The sequence below is a fragment of the Haemorhous mexicanus genome, chromosome 13, assembly GCF_027477595.1.
Source record: "Haemorhous mexicanus isolate bHaeMex1 chromosome 13, bHaeMex1.pri, whole genome shotgun sequence".
Taxonomy (NCBI): Eukaryota; Metazoa; Chordata; class Aves; order Passeriformes; family Fringillidae; genus Haemorhous; species Haemorhous mexicanus.
The window spans coordinates 17,822,486-17,837,902 of record NC_082353.1 but is presented as its reverse complement, the minus strand read 5'-3'; the positions used below and the strand labels follow the sequence as shown (position 1 = coordinate 17,837,902).

The 15,417-nt window shown below is 43.1% G+C and overlaps 1 protein-coding gene across 11 annotated transcripts in view; it reads left to right on the top strand.

The window, feature by feature from the left end:
• Nucleotides 1-15,417, top strand: part of LOC132333466 (uncharacterized) — a 43,925-nt gene that overhangs the window by 1,452 nt on the left and 27,056 nt on the right. For 6 of the 11 annotated variants that reach the window (XR_009488166.1, XR_009488165.1, XR_009488167.1 and 3 more), the window contains exons 2-5: nucleotides 6,498-6,545; nucleotides 10,590-10,680; nucleotides 12,863-13,032; nucleotides 14,840-15,191. The gene's annotated coding sequence lies outside the window, so the exon portion shown is untranslated. Of the gene's footprint in view, nucleotides 1-6,497; nucleotides 6,546-10,589; nucleotides 10,681-12,783; nucleotides 13,033-14,839; nucleotides 15,192-15,417 lie in introns of all 11 variants that reach the window. The other 5 variants (XR_009488173.1, XR_009488169.1, XR_009488170.1 and 2 more) reach the window with 5 other exon arrangements.

Sequence of the window (15,417 nt, the reverse complement as noted above, 5' to 3'; positions counted from 1 at the left end):
AATTGGGGAGAAAAAAAAAATAAGAGAGGGAAATCTCCTAAGTTAATGACTGTGGGGGTAGGATGGATGAGACGGATTTCAGCCCCCCCTCCCCCCCTTTCCCACCTCCCCCCTCCCCGGCAGGAAAAAAAAAAAAAAAACGAAAAGGGAAAAAAAAAGCCAACCGCAAACAACTACAGGCTGGACTATCAACACATGCACCGAAGGGGAAAAAATATATAGTGTCCTGTGTAGGGTCGGCAGGGAACGCAAGCACACGCTAAAGCAAGTTGGGAAAGAATCCGAGCTAATCAGCAATCTCTTTCTCTCTCTCTCCTTCTCTCCCTCTCCCCCTCTCTCTCTCTCTCTCACTGCCCCTGAGATCCCAGCTCGAAAGAGGTACTCCACATTTTTTCATTACCAAAAATCCGTTGCAATAATCATTTGTTGCTAATTGAAACCCTTGGAGACATTTTTCCCCACCCCCTTCACAAACATGGCAACTTTTAGTCATGGGAAGCACGTTTAGTTTTATTTTATTTAAATTAAAAAAAAAAATACGGTTAGGAAAAGGCTGAATCTTTCACCCACGAGAAATATCAGCGAGTCAGCCCCCTTCCCCGGGATGGGAGGGGGGAGTGGGGGGAACGGGACCCCGGTACAGTGAGGGCTTGGGAAAATTTGGAATACATTATACCGCCTTTGGCAGGAGAATACTCTCCAACTAATGGATTCCTGCTCCTTTTTGTGTGTGTGTGTGTATCAGTGTGGGGGGTTTCTGGAAAGAGGGGTGGTGGTCGTGGTGGTGGGGAGCCGAGCTTTTATTTTAAGAAACTGTTAGGGTAGGGAGTGTGTCATACTTGACAAATGGAACAAACGCTCTTCCATTTCTTGCTTGTCCTTGCCTTAAAACAGGAATTAAGTTAACCACAGTGCTGCATGTTAATTGCATGTTTACTGGGCTAATGAAAATTACAAAAGGGTTTTGCCACCTCGATCGGTGATGAAAAAGTATGAAGGCGATTGTCATTGCAGCCTTCGGGGAGGGCCCGGGGGGTGGGGGGGAAGGACCGGCCACGAACAATATTGATCAGAAGAAGGATAAATCTTTTAACTGCTTGTTAATACCATAAATATGGTCTACACAAGTTTCCACTCTTGTTAAGTCTAATCAGTACATGGAAGATGGAGACATAGCCCACTTGAATGAATTTTTATTATTGCCAGAGGGGTACTTGTATCTGTGGGCTCCCTCCCCTCCTCAGTTTGAGCACCCCCCTCGCCCCCCCTTCCAAAATCCCCCCTTGCAGAGGAGGATCGTGAAGGTGTGCAGAAAGCACAGGAGACAAATCCAAGCTTTTTGTCCTTTCTTCATTTTTCCAAATGCTCCTTTATTTATTATTTTTTTTTTTTGGTAAAGCTGAACGGGTCATGGCGGGGAAAGCCTAAAGGGGGGGGACACCCCTGCCCGACCCCCCTTTTATTCTTGAGATCTCTGGATGAAAGGCTGACCCAGTAATTCAGTTTGATGATAACCATTTTCATGCTTGAAAACAATCTGCCAAATTAAACCTAAATGGAAAGAGCAGTGGGAAAGGTAGAGAGAGCAGGGCATTTTGAAATCCCCCCCACCTCTCAGAAAGGGATTATTTGGCCAAAGGAGGAGGGAAAGGCAATTAAATAGACTAAAGATGATTTAAATCCCAACCAAAAATAATTCCAGGGAGAAGTTTGCCCCCTCCGGTGTTGCCCAGCCCTGGATTTGAAAACTTTGGCCCAACTTGTGGCAATAGCTACAACTTTGCTCCGCAGGGGTCAGAGGTGAGGGCTATTTTAACCCTAAAAGCCTGCGAGTGACCAAGGTTGCGGCTGGGCTCGCAGCACTAATAGCCATAATTACCTCCTCCCCTTCCAGGGACATTCCTCGCAGCAGCAGTGTTAGACGCCGAATTGAAGAAAATCCTGGAGTTGAACATATCTTCGGGGGTAAATAACAGCAATATGAAGGAATTTCAGAGCTCTCCCTTTCGCTTGGGGGGATTGAAGCTTTTTTCCTTTTTTTTTTTCCCCCCCCTCTTTTTTTCCTTTTTTCTTCCTTCCCCCCCCCTCCCCCCCCGCCTTGCCAGCATTCCCAAGGCGCTGGGTCTTTGTCTTAGAAGGAATGGAGTGTCTGAATGGTGTGAAAGGGACAGAGAGGGTTGCTTCAAATCGATTTTACTTGTCCTCTCTGTCTTTTCGGATCAACGCCCTTCAATGGACACATAGGTGCTCTTTCAACCAAAAACTTGTGCAACATTTTCTGCCTGTATTGGTGCTAAATACAATAAATGCTGGGCAGATTTTTTTTTCTTTCTTTCCAAAGCAGAAAGCACCCTAATTAAATTGTTTTATATGGACAGTCAAGACAGACCAATTAAGTATGCATTAGTATAAAGATATATTCGAGAGATAAGCGCTCTATAGGAGCCCTGTCTAGGCAAGGTGTGGAAAGTGTCCTCTCGAAGAGAGGCTGTGAGCAGGGTTTCGTATGGATTTTTCCCCTCCATTGCCTCCTATACTCGAGTAACGGGCTGAATAAGTTAGAGAAAAGCCATTAGTGAAAGTGGTTTCTAAACAAAGTTAACAGGTGGATGTAGCTGGTTTTACATTTGAATAACAGTCGCACATCTGTAATACACAGCCCTGGATTTATGCAGCCCCTGTGCAGGCAATGTCCATTTGCAGAGATAAACGCCTCCGACCTAGAGCTGAGGTGCAAACGCACACGCACGGGGATAAAATAAATATCTGGGCACATCTGTGGGCTGCAGGGCATGATGTGAGTGAGCACACAGAGACGATGCAGATATCACTGGGTGGCCATTGTGTGGAGGCACCCAGCCCGCATCAGACAGGCACCCACGCAGCAGGCACTGCTGTCTCGGACATCTCGGCGGGCACAGCACGCTCCTGGGGTGATTGCGAGGGGAGGCATTGGCTTTCCCAGGAGTGAAAGAGCAGAGCAGGATAAAGCACACACATACACACGCGAACTTCTCTTGCTGCCCATTTTATCACTCTGGGAAAGCTCTCGTTATGGTTAACCACAGGAAACGGGCTTTAAAGCTCTTCTCCATAGCCATTATTATTATTATCATTTTCCTTCACTGCAGCTTTTCCACGTCGTTCAAAAAAACCACCCCAAACCAAAAAAACCCAGACAAACAAACAAACAAACCGCTGAGCCCCCAGCAGCCCTGCCTCAGCCTGGTCCTGGGGCAGGCAGAGCCGCGGGATGCGATGAGGAGGAGGCGGGAGGCGGGCTGGAAGTTTCTGGGGTACCCTCCATCCTTGGGCACATCGTTGGCACCGGCTGAGGCTGAGCTGTGCCCGAGGGTGCTGCAGGGTGGGTGCCAGCGGGGAATCGCCCTTTCAGCGCCGTGGCACCGCAGCGCAGAGAGCGGCCGGGGCTTTACTGCAGGGGAGCAGGGGGTCCCGAGGTTCGGGGGTGCAGGGCAGCGCTGCGGGGGCTGCCCGCTCGGACCCCCATTTTCCAGCAGCGCCCTGCGTGTGTCAGCCCATGCCAGGGATGTGGGAGAAGGGGATGAATAAGCCATTCCTCGCTTAGGTGCTTTAATGGCACGGTAAACAGGTTAGAAACAGACGTTTTTAAAGACTCGGTTTTTCTTTATTGGTCACCTTCGAGGATAAATCATAACAGACAGTATGGGGGGCAAAGAATTCATCTAAAGGAGATCTCAGCAAGTCGCTACCCGGACAATAGTCCACCTCCTGTTGGGTTGCGTATTGATCAGGAGAGGAGCTGAGGATGTCGCCACACTAAATATTTACTGATCACACACAAATAGCCGCGACTTGAACGATTTTCTCCTGTGAGGAGAGCAGAGAGAGAAGGGTAAATCATTTTATTAGTGTGTATAAAGCAAAGAGCACACTCTGGCTTGGAGTGTTTTAAAATGTGTCTTCAGCTGGATGAAAAGAGTTAGGGAAATCGATATGGAGTGATTAGACGAACCAGTCGTGTCAAAGAGAGAGGCTGTGAATTTCATGGATTTGGTTATACCGGGAGGGGGAAAATATACCGAGAGATTAAAGGGAGGAACCCATTGTAGCAGAGCCAATGAAAAAATAATATCTAATCAGAGCCGGCAAAGGTAGGGACGGGATAAGACCCACATTTCTAAAGAATCACATCAGCTGGAGAGGGATCAGGGACACAGATGAAAGAGGCAAACGGGGGGAGAGCTGGAGAGTAGGAGCCCAGAAATGCTACAGAGCAAATCCAGGAGAGGCAGAGAAAAGTCGCCTCTGTGGAGCAAAGCTGAGATACCACGAAAATGGGGACAAAAGGCTCAGGAGCGAGGGAGAGGGCTGGAGTGATCGGGCGCCTGCCTTGGAGGTGAAGTTGAGGGGTCCCCAGCCCGTGAACCCAGCAGGCAGAGAGGGCTCTGACAGCACATCCAGCTCCCATCCGAGGGGTTTAAATCCTTCTCCTACAAGTTTGTCCTCCCCTCTCCTTCCCGCCCCCCTCCCTCCCCACAAGCAAGTGTGGTGAGTAAAATGGATTTTAGCGTTTAACCACCTCATTTTATCCACGTAATGACAAGGCTCGTAATATGTAATCTACAGATTACTGCCATTCGAGGGTGACCACAAGTGGCATAGAAAAAAATTTAAAAAAATTCAGCATTTCTGCAAATGACAAAATGGCTAAAACCAGCCCTTGCTTTAAGTCTTGAAGCTGGGGAGTTGCTGCTGCAGGATTTTATCGGTTGTAGGGAGCAATTTAGCGGTGGCTCAGGTACAGCCCTGGGGTGTCTCGGCGGATTAAAGAAAACTTTGCTGGAGACCAGCAAATATCTGAGTGCCAAAGGGCAGAAAGCTGGGACTAGGGCAGGGCTCTGCCATGCGACATTGAAATACGTTCTGTGGGGATGCTCGGGATTATGATTATTGGTTTTTTGCCTCGAATCCGTGATGTTTGGCCCGTGTTCACATGCTACCTTCTCTCCGCGTATTTTTCTTTAGCAGAAAATAGGATGGGACTGCAGAGAACTAAGTCACAGCAGCGAGAGAAAGTTTGTACCGCACTTTAAATGATGCTGATTGCTGGGAGGGAGGAAAAGCATCTCAAGCTAGGAACCGAGGAGTAAAACTGATGTGAAAACAGCTTTTCACTTCTCCTCCAAGTGCTAATTTTGCTACTGTAAACAAACACTGAAGTTAGAAACAGCTGCAAATAGCCTGCCGGGCACCCAGGGCTCAGGGACCGGAGGGGGTTGACTTTTGTTCATCTCTCGGACTGTATTTCCCCCCAGCTTTGCTTTTTTTTAACCCCGAAATCACGGGCTGATGCTGATTTCAGCTGTGGAGAAGGGACAGAAAGTTAGGCGCACTAAGAGCATTTCATGCGAGCCTAAGGAGCGCAGGCAGCTCGGCTGGATCTCTAATGCAACAGGAAACCTCGGGACAGACCCAGCCTAATTAACAGTTTTCCATAGCTGAAGCGATTTTTAAGAATCCCAGTGGATTAGCCCAATATGTTCAGGTGTGAGGCTACGAGGGCCTATAACTCCTTTCACTATAATCTTATAACCTCCTTACCTAATTCCTTAGATTGCAGATAGGAAGAGTCTGACCCTGGAGGTCGTAAAGAGCTGGGTTTCATTAACCCTTCCCTGCCCGGCGCCGCTCCAAGGTTAACTGCGCCGGGCTGTGTGCTCGGGGGAGCGAGGGAGGGCGGCCAGGAGAAAGGGATTTGCAAGAGGGGTCGATCCGCCGGGAGGGCAAAGCTTAAAATGATTTCTGCTCCCTTCATGCCCTCCCTTCAGCCAAAGGAAATATGGAAATGGGGAACTTTTCTCTTCCCTATGCATCCGGAGGTGTATAAATGTACGGATGTTTGTGAGGCAATTCATCCCCTTCACACCATTTCTATATTATTTATTATTTTAAATTTTTTTTTCTCCCTAAACGTGGAGGAAAGGAAACATTCTAGAACCACTAGCAAAAAGCAAAGCAATCTCATCTTTAGGACCAGCACCAATCTCTTGAGCTTCTTGTCCACAGTAGAGCTGTAATCTTTAAAGAAAAAAAAAAAAATCTAGAGAAGCTTCTCAGACTGTATTTGCCTGGGAACACACCTGGTTTATATTTTAATAGGTAGTTACATTGTATTGATTCAGGGTACATCATTGATGTTGAAAGTTAATAACTCTCAAATTATATCTATCTGCCTACATACATAATTGCATACACAGTGTTACACTGGAGGAATTTGCATTTTGCAGCACATTCTTTGTTCTTAAATCTTTTAACACACTGAGTTGTTCCTTTGAAGAAAACGTTATTGAACCACATGTTTAAGGAAAAGATGCTTCTAAACTATATGTTTAAGCAATGAAATTGTTGAGTGAAATACAGATTTCTTTGTATCTCACACAAACCTTGCCACACGCCAATCTTAACCTACACATCAAACTGCCTTTTTTTCTTTTTTTCTTTTTTTCCCCTCCCAGTTAGAAGGCAGAAATATGTGAACTGCTGAGAGAGGTGGGTACTTTTTGGTAAGTATGTTTAGATATGATCTTCAGATACATTTATTGTACTTTCAAATTCTTGGGATACTAATTGAGCTAGCAAACAATATCCCAGCTGAATGTCTCAGCTTCTTCCCTATTTAACAGGCTTTAATGTAGAAGTATATTGTAGCCATCCTTCTACTAAACAATGTAGCTGAGGAGTCAGCAAAAAATGAAAAAAACATGTTAAAACCAAATTATAATTGCTGCCTTATATCTGACTCTTCTTCCTTTCTGCAGTCCTAATGAACTCTTTAAAGTTTTATTTATTTATTTTTTTATTTCTGAGTGACAGATCAAAAATAATTAGCAGAATCAGAAGCAGCCGGGAAGCTTGAAATAATGTGTCTAAATATTTCATATTGCTACTTATAATACCAGCCCTTCAGCTGTAAAAAGGAACCATTCCCTATTTATTCTGTGGTGGTTTATAAATACAGAAGGATAGATTCTTTTTTTTTTCCCAGGGCCTGTCTCAACGATGCCATAAATAGAGATTGAGCTATCAGGAGGGGAAAAAAAAAAAAAGAGAAAGAATAAAATAAAAGCAAAACCCTGGACAGGAATAGAGACAGACAGATAAATGTATAACTGCGTCTGAACAATGTTACGTCGCGCATTAGGAGTTGGTAAAAAAAAATTAAATCTATCGCATATTTATAACCTCATAATTAAAATACATTCTTATCTCTCTCCTCTGAAAGGTTGCAGCTTTCTTGGAAGTATTTTGAGTGCATATTTTAAACTCCATGTCTCGAACTGAATTAAGATGAGCTGTTTTGCCCAAGAGTAAAACCTTTGTTTACAATTTAATATTTAACTTTCAGCTGCCTACCAATCGCCATATCATTTTCTTTAGATTTCACCTCCTTACATTTGAAGGCTTTATTTAAAATGATGTTAGCTAATATCAAATCCTAATTTCTTATCATAAGAAGTGAGTCTGTATAATCCAAAACAGTCCCCCTGGTCTGATCGAGGTAAATTGGATGAGAATCTTTCACATTCAAAGGGTTAAAACTAAACTGAAAACTTTAAAGCAAAGAGATACCAGCAAACAGTGAAAAATTGTACATCTGTTCTCTCTTGACAAGCTTGCATTATATCACATGTAAGGAAGCCCAAATTTTTGAATCTAAGACCAGTTTTAGTTTTTAATAGGAAATAATTACATGGAACTTTATTTCCAGAGAGAATGTCCCTTCCAGCTACAGCGTTTTGCTTTGATCTAAGTATTAACTGGTAATAAAATAACCATATTTTGGATCCTAAGCATATTGATGCTTAGAGGAATGTTATGCTTTCAATCAAATTTTAACTTTAGATTATCCAAAGGTATTCATCCTTCTTTTGTCAGAAACCAATTTGCTCTCTTACTCCTACAGCTACTCACATGTGGTTTGGTACACTTTGTTATTTTATAGTGGAATTTGCACTATTGAGGTGGAAAACTTTTAGATGGAATGAGATCATGTTCCAGTCTGGCAATTTGTGTTGTTTCTCACCCAGGTCCCCAGCCCAGCCCCTCTTTACACTTGTTGTGCACCACCACCATCGCTCACCTCCGAGGGCGACCACCGCGTCAGGGGTTTGGTTCAAATATTCAGATTTTTTAAAAAATTAATTATTATTATTTTTTTTAAACCTGGAGAATCAATCATCTGGACCCATCCTGAACAATTAACCTCCCCTTTATATTAGAGCCCCAAGTGCAGTACTTCATAAAGACATGAAAAGGACATCCCAATCAGCAGGACCCGAGCTCAGGCTTGTCACAGAGTATAAAAGGAGAGAGAAGGGGAGTTTTTATCTCTTTGCCCCACCAATTCTTAATAGTTCTAAGTTTCAGTGTGACAATAAAACAGTTTTGATAACATAGCTCATGGGTTTCTCTGCCACATAAAGTTTTCTTAATAATAAAAAAGAAGAAACTTTATCCCTGCTAAATTAAAATAGGGCAGATGTTGGATATGGTTCATATTAGCCAGCCTTTCACCCCTTTGCCCCTGGCACTAAAGTTCTGACTTTTTCTTTCTACTATGTCTGTTTCTAACTGAAAGGTATTATTCCTGCCCTGGCTCTCTTCTTCTATTTATTTTTTCAGTGTCTAAAATTAAACCTATTCATTTAGTAATATACATTCTATTTCACATTGCTAAACCTGGCCAGAGAGGGGAAACGCTTTCCAAAAAAGTGATGCACCACTGACCTTAAAAGAAAACATGAAACAGGGAAAGCTGTTCTTAAAAGGTTTATTTCTAGAGAATTTTGTAGCTCTGTTGACATTATAGGGATAATGGCTGTATTGCAATGGGCTTTCAAGGCCCAAGAGGTTTATGTTTTCTTCTGACCGTAAGTCTAATAAAATTTTAAAGGTGCACAAAGTCTCATCACTTTAGATATTTAAAACTAGTTTGAAAAATCTCTTGGGAAACATATATTATGGTGGATAGCCCCAGTGAGAAAGCAGGGGACAGACAAAAAAATACCCAGAGTCCAAACCGAAATAAACCCCCCAGTTTTTTTTCATGCTAGCTCTATGAAAATCCTGGCTATTAAACTCCCAAGGATAGTACAGCTATTTTCTGCAGGGCTCTGCAGATAGAATTTATTGTCCATTTGGAATGATCAAGTTTAGGCTAATAAAAGGCCCTCTGTAAGCAGAAATGCCCAAGTTGATGTTTGGCAGAGTTTTCAATGGTGGAGTTTATACAGGACAGGGGCTCTGCACTATTTGAAATAACTCCTATCCCAGCAGCTGAAGATGATCTGACACACAAGTAAACGTTAGCAGGCAGTGACTGAAGGTTAATCAGTGCTGCTTTCTGAGCTGGCTGCTTGAAAGCAGGAAAAAGTGAAGGCTGCTTTCTCTAGCCCTTCCCTATGCTAAGGTGCTGCTAACTTTTATGATTTTTTTCCCCACCTTCCTCTTTTACTATCTGTCTTTGTGCCTGAGGGCCAGTGAAAGAACACTGCAGATTCTAGATTGCTTTCAGAGTTTCCCTTTGCTGATGATGGATTACCATGTCAATTTAAACGGCATAGGATTAATTTGTTTCAATGATTTCTCTTTAGGCTGAATGCCAGTCTTTTTTTCTATCTCTCTCCTTGCTCTTCAGAAAAAATAATAACAATAATAATAATAAATCCCTAAACCCCCCCAAACACTTTTGAAATCCCATGTTAAAAAGACAATAATAGAAATAGACAAGTTAGGTGTAATGTTGCAACACAGTTGTAGGTTTGAGTGTTTTTATCTCGTTCTGAGGGGCTGCAGCATACAGTCAGTCACATTAAAATGAAATTGGATCCAACGTTTATTCAATAAATACTTGTCTTGTAGGTAATCCAGAACAGAGTGCTTTTGACACATAAGGACTTAATTTGTCTTGGATAACAAGTTATTAATATGGCACATTTAAACTTGCCACCTACAATAAGGTCATTTAGATCTATAATACGACTCACGAGAGAACTTCATAAAGCCAGAAACAAAGTTTGAGACTGCCTCTGAGGCGCGGAGCAGACGCACGGCTCACGGTTTGCTCTTTTCAGAAGAAAGTTCAGAGCAAGTAGGAGCCACCCAAACCCAAATGGTGTGCATCTGCTCCTCTTTGAAAGGCAAAACGTAAATGGAGTAAGGAGGGGAGAGTGGAAAAAAAAAAAAAAGGAACCCAAACACACATTTTTGAATGAGTAAGCTTTAAAGCTGTGCTGCGTCTGCTCGCAAACTCATCGCAGCTTTGAAAGTGAAAAAACAACATTTGGTTCAGAGTGGAAATTCGCCTGCATTTGCACCCTACCTCTTCCATGTGCTTCACAATTTACTCGCTTTTAATAATAAGTGAGGAAGTTGGAACATAATCCACCCATAAATGTTATTGCTGTAATTTGACTGCTCTGTGTTTGCTCATGCATTAGTTGTATATGTAAAGCAAAGTGGGGATGGATGGTGGGGATCCCCATGCAGCATGAACAAACAGAGCTCTTTGGGATTTCAACACCCAAACATCCTGCAATCGTTTTCAGTTTTAGTTTCAGACCTGTCCTAACCCTGTGGTGCTGCCAAGAGGTGCATCAGGAGGGGACTATTGAGGGAATGCTGCTCAGGACGTGTTTGGTGAGTGGTCTCCACGCTGTGCTCCTGAGCTTTGTTATTGTGCTTTTCTGTACTAAGCTCTTGGTTGCTCTTGCCCTGGCAGATTCTGTCTCTTTAAGTAACTAAATCTCATTTTTAAGCTATTCCTGGGAAAAGGATGTTACACATGAGTAGAAAAATGCAGGCAAGAAAGGCTAATTGAATGAAAAGAGAGAATTAGGTTAAAAATAGAGTACAATCTAGTATCACATTTTCACTAGTGTAACCTGAAATGAAGGTGTCTCCAAGTCCCCAGTGATGCCAGAGTGTTTAGATGTTGGGCACAGATGGAGACACCTATTGAAATGTGTCTGAAGAAGATTAATAGGACTTGTCAGTGTTGGGAAAGCACTGCTTTGCTGTAAATTTCTACTAGCACAAGATGAATTACCGATGAATGCTCAGTTATCAACCCCATCACTATCATTGGACACTAAATCAAATTGAGCAGTTATCTACAATCAGAAAATTTCTTTTAAAAGTAGGCATACACCTTTAGGCTTAAACTCTTTAATAAGACAATATCCTCGATGGCATGTGTGTGTTCACAAAAAGATATGATTAAAAGTTTCTATACTAAAAGCTTCTGTTCAGAAATGAACTCCAAGTTCAGTGTGAAATCAGGGTTGTCAAACAATAGAAGATACTCAGAAAATGCTGGTTATATAATACAGAGTTCTGATGGGGGTCTGATCCAAAATGGATTTTCATGTGTGTCATTAGATTTTGGATCCATCCCTATTTATGAGGTTTTTTACAATCTCTGCTCTCCCCTTATTTAAGGTGATGATAAACACATCCCTTCTCTCTATGTTAAAGACTGAGCATCCAAATCATACATTAATGCAAAATAGCCATCATGACTCAGGATATATGCATAATAATATTACCACCCCCCAACATATTTAGGAAATAACAACTTAATATAATGAACTATGTGATGAAAGAGTCAATAAATAATATTTTAGCTGAGAATATTTCTTTCTCTCCTTTATGAAAAGGGAAACTCTCACAAGCAAAACTACCACAAGCATTTAGCAGCCCACTCCTGAAGAATATTACCTGCATTTACCATCTGATGCTGCTGATGACAACGATATTAAATAAGCATTACATACTTTTAGTTTCTAGGATTTCTTTCCCTCTCACCCAGAGACTGCATACTATATCCAAGGAGATTTATCATGGTGTGTTTTCCAAAGTCAATTTTTCCCCTTTTTTAGAGACAAGGTCAGACATTTGTGTTTAGGGAGGGAGACAGGTACAGAGCCTTTATCTGATCTGCGTCCCCAGCCACCAGCACCTTCTTAATCCACGGCAGATCCCCACTCTGGAGGATCTGGCCCTGTCTGGCCTACTTCTTAGCCAAGGAATGTTCCCTTCCCATCATCTCCTCATGTCTCACCTGTGATGCATGTTGCTTTTTGAGGAGGGAATAACATGCTGTTTACCACACAGCCCAGTTTCAAAGCCTTTGTGTGTTTCTCATCTCCAGCCAAAGCTTATTATTTACCCCCTAAAAACTTCACCAGGGTAAGGGACAGCAGAAGTTATTTTCTTCATTTTTACACCCCAATTTTCACACGGCAAACGCCCTGCATTAGGACCAGATCCCACTCAGATGGAAGTTATTAACTTTCAGCAGAATGGGGCTGATTTCAGCCAGCCACAGTCTGTGCCCTTCGAACACGGTCGCTTTGCAGCATCCCCGTGTTTATTTTTTTTCTTTGAAGGGCATGATTCTTTAAACATATTTGTTTTACACAGAGCAGCAGTTGAATCCTAACTTTTTTTTTTCCCCCCACAAACACGTAAAGAGAATATTAATAGGGAATATTAACAGAGGTGAGTGCAGCATGAAGCTAGTTAGGTTGTAGTAGCTGAGAAATATGAACTAGTGAACATAATCCATAAACTCCATTTGGTTACTATAATACTCCAATCTGTATTTATTACAACCCCACTCTGATGCTTATACAACTGCAATTGCTAGATTTATACACTCTAATGATTTCACAATAGGAAAAACCTGTGTCTTTATCTTTCTTTTCCTGTCCAAAATAACCCCTTCCACATATACTTCAGGCTTCTCCGGACCTTGTCTGGGTTTAATCACAGGCTTTGGGACAAAATGTGCATTATTAAGAAGTATAAATATTTTCAGAAGCAATCAAAGGGTTGAAAGATTGATTCGGCATGTAGATTGGATTTAATTCGAAGCAGCTTTGTTCTAATGAGGACTACTGGGATACAAAGACGGCAGCCGCTTATGGCCACCAGTTGGGAACTTCCACTCGCTGCAGCAACCTGTCAAGAATTCCAAGAAACTGCCAGGTATTGAGCAGAGAAGTGCTGGGGAGGACGCTGGTCTGTTGTTTGCAGCCTCCTTCTGAGGCTGGGTTAAGATTTCATAAGTGCCTGTTTTACCAAAATGACAGTTCAGCTTCTTGCTGCCCACAGGGATAAATCCTGCAGTCCCTGACTCGGGGAAAATCCCTACGGACTTTGTGGGTGGCTTTGCCTTGAGGGAAAGGTGGCAAAGCTTGGCTGAGCCTCAACTCCAGCCAGTTTGGGAGCTGTGTAGCAATTTGTCCTGCTCCCAGACCTGCTTGCTTTTGCAGTGATTTGTTCCATTCAGTTTTGCTACCTGCACTTCCAGATGTGATGGGACATTTTTGCATAGGGAGGTGTTTATCCTGGGGGAGAATGACAGCTCTGTGAGGGCTTGGAACCTCCTGTCCTTGTTGGGTGACCCAGCAGAACTGCTGGACCCGTCCTGTTTCCTACCTGCAACGTCCAACAAAACATTCTTGGGATGATGCTGAGCCAGAGGGGACCCTTGACTGCTTTCCCATCAGAGTTAAAAAACCCCAACAGGAAGATGTGACTGTGGCCCTGGGGGGTGTCACGTCACAGGTACTTGGTTTCCTAAACTCCGAGCATACAGTCAGAATCACAGGAGATACAGGATCAAACACGGACCAGTTTCTCTCTCCCCTTAGCCCCCCCTTGCCTACTTTTGTCCATAAAAGCAATAGAAAGAGAGAAAGCTTGAATTTTCTGAACTGTTTCACCCATCCACAGCTGGAATTCCAAAGCGAAATGAAAATGCCTTTAAAATCAACCCTACATGGGAGCCTGAGAGAACAAGTTTTCCTTTGTTGTAGGGTATAGTATTATTTGCTGTAGGTTTTTGATATACATTCTAAATTAGGCCTGCAAAGGAATGCTTCATCTTTAATTCATCACTCTCAGCTGAAAGAGATTAGCAATGTCTAGCACGCACCCTTCGTATGGTGCTGACCTCATCAAGTATGGCCTGAAATTAATTAGCCTCATTCATTCCAAATGGAAAAGGATAATGGAGCTGCATTTTAGAGATGACCATCACAAATTGTATGCAGCATATTTAAAATCTTTCCCCCCTCACTCCCCTCCCCGTTTAAAAAAAACTATGTAGATTAAAATTCTTTCCAGAACTTGCAATATGTCGGAGTTATCGAGGTATTAGGAGCAGAAACCATTCCGTTTTTATTTGTGGAACTGGGAGCCACATTTTGTATGTGTGGCTGTAAAAGCAGCAAGCCTGTCTTAATGGCAGAACACCTGGAATTAATTTGATATTTCCAGGTGCTCTGGCAAACTGGGACATCAAGCACTTGATGTTTAAACATTCTTCCACTGGCTTGCTTAAATCAATATGAAAGTGGTGTCCCTTTGTCATTCATACATGCAAAGTGCTAGCACAAACTCCAGCTTGGCTTCAGAGTCCTACATCACTCATAATCTAATTAGAAATCAGAGCAGAGCTGAAGCAGCATTCTTTGTGGATTCTTGGGCAGCAAATAGGGATACTTGTCTTTTGTTTCCCTCCTCGATTGCATCGTTCACAAGCTTTCACACCACATCTCTAAAGGTGGTTAGGTGCCTCAAGATGTTGACAGGCATGAAGGACAAGATTATTTAGGTGCCTAACCCGGGTGATTTCAAATGGAATTAAGCAACTGGATGTTACTGGGCTGGGAGGGGGGATGGTGGTGGTGTGGGGATGGGGGGGGGGTGAAAAAAAAAGCGGCCAGTGCATATTAAAAGCTCTAATTTGTTGTCCTAAACTCTAGAAATGTGGGTGATGTTTTTGCAGGGTAAAATTGCCTGCAGGGTACGTTTGCTGAAGCCTGCTAATTCCTCCTGAGGTCAGTGGGTACCGGGTGCTGGGCAGCAGAGCCTCTCCTGGCCGGGCACGGTGGGCTCCGGCTGCTTCCCAAGAGACAGGGACAGTCATGAAGAACGTGGGATTTCCCACAGGAATTTGGAAGATGCCCATGTCTAAGATAATGGTGAGGATTGGGCCAAAATCCAGATCCAGCCTTGATTCCTTCATCCAAGTAACCCTGTGCTGACCCACGGCTGCTGAGGGATCGCAGCGGCGAGGACCTTCCTCCCTTCCCTCCTCGCTGCCCTGCATCAGATCACCAGGAGGACCTGAGAGTACTGTGAGTAAGAGATACATTTTTTTCTCACACAAACAATTCATTGCAAAACTTCAGATTTTGAAATGACAAGGTCAAAATGCCTCATATCTGCAATGCTGGGGCTTGGGGAACATTCCTGCAGTTCTTATACCCAGGGCTGGAAACACAGGGAAAACATTTTGTGATATGTGCTATAATCACCTCATACCCAGAAAAATGGAGAATTAATTATTTCTCTTTTCACACA